The sequence below is a fragment of the Thunnus maccoyii genome, chromosome 12, assembly GCF_910596095.1.
Source record: "Thunnus maccoyii chromosome 12, fThuMac1.1, whole genome shotgun sequence".
Classification (NCBI taxonomy): domain Eukaryota; kingdom Metazoa; phylum Chordata; class Actinopteri; order Scombriformes; family Scombridae; genus Thunnus; species Thunnus maccoyii.
The window spans coordinates 14,383,115-14,395,705 of record NC_056544.1 but is presented as its reverse complement, the minus strand read 5'-3'; the positions used below and the strand labels follow the sequence as shown (position 1 = coordinate 14,395,705).

The window sequence follows — 12,591 nt, the reverse complement described above, 5'->3', positions numbered from 1 at the left end:
GTGTAGACAATGAAATGATCACCCCCCTCAGGATAGTTTTAACAAGATGTACTTGACCATGATCCTATGGGATATTGAAATGCCACGCTACATATATATACATAGTGCAACAGTGGCAGCAGTGTTTCCATGTCTGTTGTTAGGTTACAGATGCCAAAAATGCTGGGAGAAAAGGCGACTTGAAGTCACGTCAGGGCAGAAATATTTAACTAAGATTACGAATATTAAAGTGTGTCACAATAAATCTCAAGTGCCACCCAGCCAGACTGCCAAAATGCACCGAGTCTATCCTTGTAGGGTCACCAGTCTGATCTTGTTCACACCAGTGTCTGTTTGATGTCACAACACAGGAATCCAAAGACAAACTCAAACTGTGCCCAAATAAATTTAGCAATCCCAGCTCACTTAAAAAAAAAAAAATCAATCTCATACTTAATGCATTTCTACTCACTGATAGCATGCATTTGCTTCTCTGCTGTAAGACAAATGTAAAATAAGTGAGTCTGGTATATTCAATTTAGCTGAAATTATTAGTCATTTTTCTACAGTTCTCCCTGCTGCTGTACACACATGCATGCAGACACATTCACATTCTCAGCTATCGATTGTGTCTGAAGCTTTTCGCCTTCTTTCTTACTCACAACTGCACACATACACAAAGTTATTCCCAGCCTTTTGGCTTTCAGCTTGTCCTTTGGTTTGAAGCACTTTTATGAGCGACTGCTTCACAGCCCTTACATGGTCTCTGTATTTGAAATATCAATTCAACAGGGCAAAACACTTGTCAATAAAATCTCTTCAGCTCAGTTCACCCTGAACTGCCTTTATCTTCAGGCCCCATGACATCTTACAGTAACATGCTACCAGGATTGTGCTCTTATGAAACCCATTAACATATGTTATTTTCAGACATGTAATGCAATGAAAACAGACTAATGACATATAATACATTTCTGAATAGATTTCCATTTCAGCATCTAATTGGGTAGCTGGATTAATTCAAATGTAATCTGTGGAGTAGTGGAGAAAATTGGCTTTCTATCTTATTCTCTCCTCAGCAGCAGGTGCCACATTAAACCTACCAAATCTTTTAACTCTATGTTACAGTAAGTGAATGTTTGATCAAATAAACACAGTATTTGGAGTAGTTATCATATAGTCTTAGCTGCTTTATCCCATCTATTTGAATTTGGATTACACAAAGAATGTGTGCAAGTTTTCACATCAAAATGCCAAAGATTCAAAAAGAGATAGATCCCCTGTAATTTTTTACATCAGTGTCAAGTCTGGAATTTCAGCCAAAAATACTCAGTGGCAGTCTGTTCTCCAGCTAGATTTCCCTACATGGCTGCAAATCCGCACTGTGCTCTTTTGCCATTTGGCTTATTAGACATATTCTCTCACCTTTTTCTCTCTTTGATCTGCTCTGTAATTGAACTAAAGCCTCCCGCTCCCTCTGTGTTTCTCTCTCTCATCCTCTCTGATATCAAGCTGTCTGAGTTGTTATATAATTTTACATCAGTACTTATATTCGAGATCAAGGGCTGCAGATCATTGCCTCTGTCAGATGACTGAATGTGAGATGGGTCAAACTACAAAAACCTCATACTGAAAAATTATACCTCAGGTTACACGGTGCAAATGCACATACTGCCACCTAGTGGAAAAAGGGTTTCATTACATTATAAGGTAAAATGAGACAGATGAAAAAGAGTTGAGATAGACGTTACGGTTATAAGGATGTAGTATGTATGTGTGGAGAGACATCAAACTTGACCAGACAAAACTATCTTTAAGGCATAAATTACAACTTCTATGACAACAATTATTTTGTTAGGATCCATTTATTTTGTTTGCAATTTTTTTTTTTAGCATCCAATGTCTACCACCCGTAAAGTGGCAAGTCTGGTGGAATATGTTGTCGTACTTACAGTATTTGTTCAATTTACTATAAAGAATAACATACAGTAATACCAGCTAAAGCTCTTGTGATTCAAGATTCAACTAGAAGTGTCAGGATGTGTTAGTCCACCCAGTAGTGAAGCTTGGTGTGGTCAGCAGAACTGACATAAGCAGAGAAGGTTTGTGAAGCAATGTTTTTAAGCTTGGTGTTAATTATTCAAAGTAATCTGAGTACCCAAGACCGAGATACTGGATAATACTGTATAATAGACGGTGGTGGCAGATCACAATTTTCTTCAAGTGAAATCATGTGATACTTACAACTTACTTACTTTCAAAATGAAATTACATTTGCCCCTGTGTGTTTCTAACATAATTATCATTTAATATTTGACAATACTGTATTGATGATTACCATTTACTGTAAATCATGATGCACAACATACTAATGTCAATGCTTTTGCAGAGTTTAAAACTAGAAACTTTTAGAAATACCTCCAATAAACAGGTTAATGACTGCCTACTTTAATGTAGGCAGACATGTCCACATGGTGTAATGTTTGCAATGTAAAAGATGTAATAATGTATGTATTAATTGTCTGGCTACATTTTTTCGGCATGCACACAATTAGGCTTCTTGATCCTGTTAGTTCAGGACACATGTTGGTTTGGTTTGTTTTGAGCTGCTCATTTCTATCTTTAGATTGCTGTCAGATCGCACTGCAAAGCTCCAAAGGTCCAATCAAAGATTGTGGTAAAACAAAAACAAAAATTCTAAATCTTTGCAAACCTCCAAGCAATGTCTGATCAGAAATTCTTTTTTAAAGCATTGCAGCCAGAACACATTACAAGACATAGAAATCATAGATTTTAAAATTTAAAAATGTTTGTTTTGTTTAACTGGGTTTGAGAGTCAGGACTGTTGCCTATGGAAGTGAAATACACAACTATGCACCTGAGGATGGTTTCTGTTCGCCTTTGTCACCAGTAGGAGTCAATATGACCATGTCAGATAGAGGTTTTCTGGCAGTGGATGGCTGTATTTTTGGATAGTTGACTCCTACTGTGCCTCTGTTCTTAATTACAGGACTCTAAAAAAGTAGATGTATAGTAGGTCAAAGGCCAAAGCTAAATCAGTACATACACAATACATTGGCTGGTGGAAATACATTTGTACAGGAACACAATATCATACAAAACAGACACTCATACTCACACAGAATACACATGCAATAACTAAAAGTAACCTTTTGTACTGACAGATGGGTAATGGAGGTTTCTATCTAGTGACAATGCAAAATCATTATCATTTTTGGGTAACATTTCATTCAAGTCCTTATGTCTGGAGCTGGCCAGAACACAGAGATAAACAGAACAACTATTTGTTCTTCCTCTATTTTGGAATACTAGTAGTATAAGAAGAGGAATACCCGCAACACAGCAGAGCCCACTAATCCCTCAGAGACAGATTATTCTCAACAAGTATTTTAATCATCATGTTCAGACCGCATATACACTATTATATAATTGTTAGAATTATTTAATTATTTTAAATCCTGCATTATTTACAGCCACGTCCATAGTTTACAGTCACAATTCCATTTGTGAATGTTGTTGAGAGCTGATGCCACTTAAGAAATGAAGTCGGTGAAATCAAGGAGGGAGGACTGACTGAAGAACCAGCAGCTGCCCATGGTATCACTGTGGAGAATGAGCTTTTAGTATTGAATGTTCTTATCTTCCAATCATACTTAAGAAATATTTGTTTTTACCATTATGTGTTTACAAGTTAGCTTAGCATCTCATCTAATTATATAGTGTATGACATGTGGACGTGACTGTGTGCTCTAAATATGATGTTAAAAGGATTTAATTCTGTCTCTGAACTAATTGGGAATCCCTCAGTAAAAAATCAGAAGTTACTTGTTAGTTTTTTGGGGTGATGGTTTATTTTACTTTGGGGGGCCCAAAAGGGTAAATAATGGTAAGATAATCATGAAGTAAGGAGGGAGTACTTGGTAACTGTATGATATATCACTATACTTCAGGGGGCACAAAAAGGGTAGGTAACGGTACAGTAAGATAATGAAGTGATGATGGGCCACTTAGTAATTACTCAGTATGATGTATCACTTTAGAAAACACTTTATAACTAAATAATTAGTAATTGATGAGCTGTTACTAAGTTTGTGCTGCTCACTGGTTGATTCAGAGTTAATCAGGAACTATTCATGAATAAAGTGGTAAGTCTGTAGATTCACAGATATTCATGAACTGACCGATGATTCATTATTACAGTATCCCCTAGTCTGTTCTCTGATAACTCATCATTATCTACTATAAAGTCTTCAATTCAGAGTTATTCAGGAAGTACTTATTAACAGTTCATCAATTATCAGGTCATTCTCGATTCTACAATATACTGAGTGAGCAGAAAAACAGAAACATGTAAAGGCTGATGTGAGGAAATGCAGTCCTGCGATAAATGTTCAGTTTGTGTTGACACTAGTTGTGTGTGTGTTGCCTTAATGACGTGGTATGTCTCAACACCGTTATTTGAGACACTGGTATATAATTTTCAGTAGTAAATTTCATGACTCCCACCCTAACAGAAGTAGTAGTTAATAATCCACAGGCACTATACATCTACACAGTCCTGAGAAGAGGTATAATTATGCAACAAGTGAAAACACCTGTGAGTGAACCATAGGGGCTGTTGCTCTGTCCCTGTGGAACAAAATCATGTGGTCTCTTAAATCCTATGACTGCGTCATCAGAAGTTGGAGATGGGTGGAATTGTCCTGGTAGTTTGCTGTGATCACAGGCCAAAAAAATCCTAAAGATGTAAGTTATTCCACCTCAACAGAATTGACACAATACGAGAGTCAGACGGTCTAACCAACCCTGCTCTATACAGATCCACACAGTCCTGACAAGGCGTTTGATCAGTAAGTGAAAACACCTGTGTGGATGAAACATTGGCTTTGATGAATAAACCAGAGGGTCATATTATCAACCTATCACCAGTCTAAGAATTTTTAAAACCACTGATAGTAAGATGCAAACATCTATGTGTTGTCGCATGATCCATCAAGTTAGGTGAACATCTGTTTTCATGAGAGCCCAGCTTTTCCAGTCATGGGCCAAAATTAACGGGAAAGTGACTACTGAGACTGAAGCCACAAGATTAGATAATAACACAGTAGTTAAAGCCTTACATGCACAATAAAATCACACTTGAAATCTCTCATTATAGCATTATAACAGTGAAATTCAAAAAGGTTTCAAGTACAGTTCCTTTGTACAACTTAATTTGTATATTATTTAGGACAAATGATGAATACTGTACATACTCCTACAAGCTTGAAAGAGACAAATAAATTACTTTTCTTTGTTATTTTAGCTCAGATTTTGAAAAATGTTTTGCATTCCCACTGTATCTATACCATTTTATTTGACTAGAGTTGCTGAATTGGAATGAAATATAGGTTTAGCAATTTATGCACATACAGCTTTTATGGAGAAGAGTTCTGGTTGGTTTGAGGAAGTAAATGACCAATTTGGGAAATTATTATTTTTCTAGATAATCAGTCATACACAGACAAAGACATTCTTTATAGTCTACAAAATGATTGCAGACACATTAAAACAAAGCATGAATACTATATTAATATAATAAATGGATATAATCATTAATATAGACACCCCCATAATATAAGTGATAGCACATCTAATGGATGATTCCATGGTTACTATGTTTTGTCTCCAGGTGCATCATTTATATATGATCATCATTTAAATGTAAACAAATCTCTACAGGAATAAAACATATTTTTCCATAATATATGTAATAATTGGTTTGATATATAATGCAACATAACAATGACAATAGCATGATATGGATATTTACTGAGATCTTTAATTCTTTAATGGCTGAAAGGGTTGTTATTTTTTCTTATCAGTGGAATAATTTAATCTTATCAGCTAAACACCATCAGAGCTACACATCTGCAAACATAATTTCATTAAAAATTATAGCTCAACTTTTTAAGAAAAATACAGTTAAAATGGATGTTACAATTTGAGGACAAAGATTAGGTCTAGTTCCAGTGAAGATACAATAGAAAATTACTGAAGAAATTGGGTAACTGGAAAATAACAAGAAAATATTTGTCACATGACGATGAATGTGACAATTACACACAGGCTAAAGATGGTAGAAAAGCACATAAGAAAAGAAATCAAATCTCATTTAATCATTTGGCCGGTTTGCAGGCTTTGAGACGAACAGACATATTTTGCTGCTCCAGTGTCAGTTTTATTTCCATTTAAATGTTTAATCTTTGGTGATCTAAGCATGTGTCCAAACTTTGGCATAAAATATTAATTACTGTAATAACGTTCACTGAAAAAATGTTTGAAAACCAATCGTCTGTAATAATATTAAAGGCTGGTTATCTAAATTTTAGTTCTGATTAAATAATTCTTTTTTCTAATTCTTGTTTTACTTATCTTTTCTTCTCTCCATTATAACTTTCATTTGACCTGTGCAAACAAAGAAGTGGCCAACTAAAGGAGTGACCAACAAAGACACTAAACTACAAAACACATTTACATTTCTTTCATTAGTTAAGTTTTGCATAATTTCAGGCAGATGTCAGCTGGTCAGTCAGTGGAGCTCCCACAGGCACTATCAAACAGCCCCTGCAGGGTCAGATGCCAATCATTGTGAAGTCCAGATTGTGTAACCTGCGTAGCCTGTCCCCCAAAGACCTGAAGAAGAAGAGGTAAGACACACACCATGATATAAGAAAAAACAGCTCTGATTCTATGTTCATAAAATAATCTTGAATACTGGGTGAAATGTTAGAATATTAAAGTTATTTTGTTCCATGGAGGGGCAGGGTCAGAAAGACTCACTATTAAATTCAACCTGAGAAGAAGCACATGCCAGTGAGCTGAGCCTTTAATTCCACTTTGCCTGCCAAGCCTGGTGGAAGATTCTCTTTTTATGGAAATCGCTGAACTACAGAAGTGATCTCTAGTCTCTAGATATTATGAATAGGAGACACCCTTTTATCTCAGTACCACCAATTTCTCTTCTTAATGGACGTCTGAAGGATGCAGAGATGCTCCAATTGTTGAGTCTTACATTTCTAACCCTGCTTCCCTTAAAAAGACTGCCAGTCACCCTTCTCTATTACCATTACATGTACTTGTAAGCTTATTGTTGCAGTATTGCTCAATAAAACCCAAAAGTCTGTGCAGTCATCAGATCAGTCATTTGAGTCCACGAGAATTACTGTAGCATAAAACATATTCTGATATTTGAGATCTTACAGAATATGTGTAATTTTTAATGTTACTTTATTGTTAAGGGGGTAATGGGGGTGGGGGGTGGGGGGGGTGGGGGGGGGGGGGGTATTGTCGTAGGGATGTTGGGAGGGTTGAAGGGGTTGGTAGGGAGGGAGGGGGATAGAAGTTACTCCTCCCTCTTCTTCTCTTCTTTCTTTTCTCTCTTCTCTCTCTCCTTCCTCTCCTTCTTCTCTTTCTTTAACCTTTCCTCTTTTTCTTTCTTTCAGTTGCTCCTTCTCTTTCTTTTCCTTCTCCTCCTTCTCTTTCCACCACTTCTTCAGCCTCTTTTCAAACTCCCTCTTTGCCTTCATTTCATCTTTTTTCAGTTCTGCCTTCTCTTTATCAGTTTTTTCCAGAAAGCTCCTGAAAACACAGAGACATGATATATTGCATTTCTCTTCCAAGATCTAAATGCGAATCTGAAGCAAATCAAATCAAAATGATCAGCTAATGTAGCATACCTAAAGCTCAATATTTTGCTGGGTCAAGAGCTTGATCTTCTCCTCAATTTGGAATAACTTCGCCACTCCTCTTCCATTTTTTGATTTCTCCCTGCCCTCTCTTCCAGCTTGCCTCCTTCTTTGCTAGCTCCAGACTGAGAGAGTCTTACAGAGCTTTATATTTTTCTTGCCACTCTGTCTCAATCTGGTTAATCTCTATTTCCTGTAGGCTCAGCTTTACCATGGTTTCTACATGAACCTTCTTATTTTCAGTGATTACAGAGATTAGATCATCCTTTTCAAGGGCTTTCCCACTCTGCGATGAAGTCAAACAGGGTTTTGTTGAAGGAACATTCCACCTCAGTGCTTTCCTTCTTCCAGGCTTTCCTGGTGTTCTCCTCCTTCCAGTATGCAGTTACCTGGTAATACTTTGTCTCCCAGAACTGCTCCATCTTCTGGAAGCCAAGCCTGTCCTTCAAAGAGTGGACTTCCACCTCTGTCAAATGTGACAGGTAAAACAGGTAAAAAAACTGTCCCATCATAACTTTGGATACACATTGAAAGACAGGAGGTTTTTCACCTTAATATCTATTCACACAGTTGAACAAACTGTAGCCAATTCCATTTGCCTCTAAAGAATGCTGTAAAGCAACTTTTTCATAAACACACTAATCTATCTTCAATTAATCACAGGTGTCTAACCAAATTCAGTCTTTCACAGCTTTAATCAAGTCCAAACACTCCTTTTCTTATGTATCAGACACAAATAATGACTTTTATTTTTACACAAATACTAATGTCCAGGCTACAGTAAGAAATTTGAAAGACAAATTTGAAGCTTAATATAAACAAGATAGATACATTTTGTCTAAAGACTTAACAATAACAATTAAATTATTTTTATGAAACAGTTTCATTCATCAATTAATTATTTCTCCTTGTAAATTTCTCAAAACATTAAATGTAATAGTGAAATGAAATTTTACTGTACAGCACAGCACTTCATTTGACCAGGAAAACCTATAACTCTCTCTCAAAACATGTACTGCATGTTTCAAAATTCAGTACATTCATCAACCAGGCAACCACCATCTAAATGAAATTACTCTCCTTCATTATTTTAACTAAAACTGTATAATACACTCAGGAATTGTTCCAGTAAGTCAAAGTTCACTAAAATTTTGTTTCTATGTTTCACTTAAGCCATCACTCAGTAGTAAAGAGAAATATCCCTGACAATCCCTGAGAAGGATCCATGAAAACACAAGCCATGCATACTACGGCAACACAACTGAGGAAATGAAGTGGCAATCAGGCTACTAATGTTGTGTATTAATGAAAATGCATCCCCTGTATAGAAAATTATTTACAGTAATTGTCTTTGTTGAAACTTAAACAAGAGATAAAGAAATGAAACGAAGCTGTCCTAAATCAGTGTGGCACTGACTAAGTTTGCATTAAAGTGTCTCTTACTTGGAAAATCTTACCTCATCTCTTGAGTTGTCACTTTTCTCCATGCCAGCTAAACTCAGATACAGTAGCTTTATTGGAGTTTAGTAACTTTTCAGCAGTTGGTTCTCTTTTTCCATAGATGTCTCTCTGTTGGGGTCTAGGTTGTAACTGACTATATTTTTTAAGGATGGTTTTAATCCAGAGGAAGATTCTATATTTCGTCAAAAAGGACAACAGTCATAAGACTGCAAAATGCACTTTGCCATATGACATGGTCAGACAAACCTTTTCCCTTTTATACCATTGACTGTATACTTTCTACTTGAAAAGTGAACTGATAGACTGTACCATAGACTGTATACTAAACCGTAGACTGTGTACTTTATACTTGAAAAATAAAAGTAATCTGCAGCAGAACTGCAGATTATAATAATATCTTCCAACATATGTCATACATGATATAATCACTTTAGGTCTTGTGTTTTGTAACATGTTATAATTTCTCCACACAAATCCAAACAACTATATTAAACACAAGGATACTCTTGTTTTAAAATATTTTTTCTGAAACACACTTTGCATTTTACATGAGTGCATTAAAAGCGAATGTAGGCTATATTTGTTATAATAAGTCTGTATGTGTCATATAGATAGACTTGTTATTAAAAAAGCCACTCGATGTGTCTGGATCAGAGTTAATCATAAACAACTCATAAAGACAGAAATTCACAGATATTTATTACCTAATGATTCATTAAAATAGCATCTCCCACTGTGTTCTTTTGAAACTCATCATTATCTACTCTATATTCCTTGTTTAAGAGTTATTAAAAAAGTAGGCCTACTTGTTAATGACTCACCAGTTATTATGTTGTTTCTGACTCATTCCTTAGTAACTTTGCACAATTCTGTGTATCATTGTAAAGCAGTGATTTAATGAATTAATTCATTAGGTTACTGCTTAACTATGGTGGTATGAGATTGTCATACCACCCTGCTGCTGTGTGATGCGACAGGTGTAATAAACTTAAATTAGAGAATCCAAATAGTTGTGGGCAACAAAGAGAACATCAGTATTGATGTTTCTCCAGAACATCTGGATATGATATTCATCATTAAGGACTGTCTTTCTTTTATTTGGCGTCAGATTTGTTTGGGTGGGAGAGAGAGAGCCTCAAAGTGAGTGCCTCAGCCCAAAAGCAATATTAAATTAAAAACATAAATTAGTAATTCATTCATGCGCACTAATTATTAAATTTAGAGCATGGATTAATTATTCTCCTTCATGATACTTCTGACACTTGTGAAAACTTGTGTCAGGCTATGGAGAAAAAAAAAATTGACAACACTTTTCTTTTACATGACAAGATCATTAAGTAAACAAAGAAAAAGTGATTACAAAGAAAACAAATTCCTTAAAACACGTCACCCCACAGAGGCAATACAGATGACACAATCAAAGATAATTTTCTTTCCAAATTCATAAGGTATTACTGTAAAATGGATTTCTCAGTAAAAAAAAGTTTCTGTATGGTCTTAAACATTAGCAAACTGCATTTACATAAAAAAAAAAAAAAATTCGAAAAGTGAAAACTGAAGTTGTGCAACCACCAACACGGCCACACACACAAAAAAGAAAACCTTTGCCAGGAAACCTTTGTTGTTCTTCCTGCAAATATTAAATAAATCCAAATGAAGAATTTTGGGTTCCTTGAGCATCAGCTTTTGATTTTCTTAACTACTAACACAAAAAGTATGCGTCTTAATAATTGCAGCCATGTCTAACTGCAGTGGCATATTTTGATAACTAGGGGGAGCTGTGGCCTCACCACATGAGCACACAGCAGAAATCAAGTGTTGTGTGGCAACACAGGATGTTTTCACCCAGAGCTGGAAAGTGAGAGAGCATCTCATGCTGTGTACACAAAGAAAAAAAAGCAACACAAATATGTAATTAACACAAATGTTACAGTGTTGACATACTTCTCCAGCAGCTTGGACCGATTCCTGATGACACTTCATGAATCCAGCTGACATTTGAGCAACCCACGGGACTTTACCCATCTTCTGTGACCTGAAACAATCAATAAATAATCTCTGACCCCTGACCTTCTCAGTTGTCATGTTGTGGGGGGGCCTAAAGCATTATTGTGTGATTAAATGATTTGTGTAATTTCAACAGAGTTTGATAAAGTATCATAGTGAACTGGGAAACTGATATTCACCCTGCCGTCTTCATGCCATCCAGCACACACAGTAGAGATCAATTTCCTTTCACATTGGTATTAATAGACACTAGTTACAGGGACCCTTCTGGTATTTTGCAGTGCTCCAGGAAAGGATGATTTTGTGATGACTGATGATGACTCTCGGGATGATTATTCTGGGAGGAAAATTGATATGATTTTGGAATTGTGTCTAACAACATGCCAAGATTAAGTGTACTCAATTTTGAGAGTACAGTAATCCCTAACTGCGTCACAATTCCATGCTACTGTTTACACTGTTAGTGTTGGCCACAATAAATCATTTAAGCAGCAAATGATTAAATGTGAGCGCTGACAGGCATCAATCAAACTGCGACGTTGGAATACCACTGACAAACCACATGAAAAGAAAGCAAAAGATTTCTGTCTTTATTTTTTTATTTTTTTTGGTTTTCCAAGAAATCCTCAAACTGTCTCAGCACCATCCACAGTTCATTAATTTTTCTCCAGCTGTGAGTAGCTCCTCCATCTCTCTCAAAGGCATTGTGGGAGAATACTGTATTTTATATCGACGGCTTTTCTGACTTTTTTTTTTAAGTATAATCAGTTTTGTCACTTTTGTGGTGTGAACACATACTACATACTGAAAATCTGCTTAAAATGAGTATGTAGTATGGAATAGAGACAAAACTTTTGGGTCAATCCCTGGAAACAGTGGAACTACTTCTTTTCACAGGAAATCTATAAAACAGTAGAGATTCCCCATGATGAACTGGAGAAAGTTATGTAATGCTTTTTGTGTAATACTCACCATGTTGCCACTCCAACCCTATAGTGGGAATGAATTGATGGATAGGCTAGATGACGCTGATGCAGTCATTATATTGTAGCAATCAAAAAACATGATCTCTTCATCAGGAGAGTTCTGTATAAGATAATTCATTGTATGGGGATTAAACATATTTTAGAAAGTAGATCATTTAAAACATGCTACCATCACTCTGTAGCATTTGAACAATTTATTTCTTACCAAAAAAATGTATTTAATAAAGATGCTGTCACTGGGGAATATTAAAACTTTTTAGGACTCTGACCCAACACTCTTAAAATCTAGTTTCTCATTCCACCTGTTTTGTGTCATCACATGGGACTGGTGAGCCCCTCTTCTCACACACACACACACACACACACACACACACATACACATGCACATGCGCACACGCTCACATACACAT

At 36.0% G+C, this 12,591-nt stretch overlaps 1 long non-coding RNA gene across 3 annotated transcripts; it reads left to right on the top strand.

The window, feature by feature from the left end:
* The first annotated feature begins 4,641 nt into the window (after positions 1-4,641).
* Positions 4,642-11,245, top strand: LOC121909234. Of its 3 annotated transcripts, none has more exons than XR_006099394.1 (4): positions 4,642-4,746; positions 6,553-6,689; positions 8,139-8,218; positions 11,141-11,245. It is a non-coding gene; the product is annotated as an uncharacterized LOC121909234 (long non-coding RNA). The 3 variants fall into 3 exon arrangements; XR_006099395.1 differs by having other exon boundaries at positions 8,079-8,218; positions 11,144-11,245; XR_006099393.1 differs by having other exon boundaries at positions 8,079-8,218.
* Positions 11,246-12,591: the final 1,346 nt, after the last annotated feature.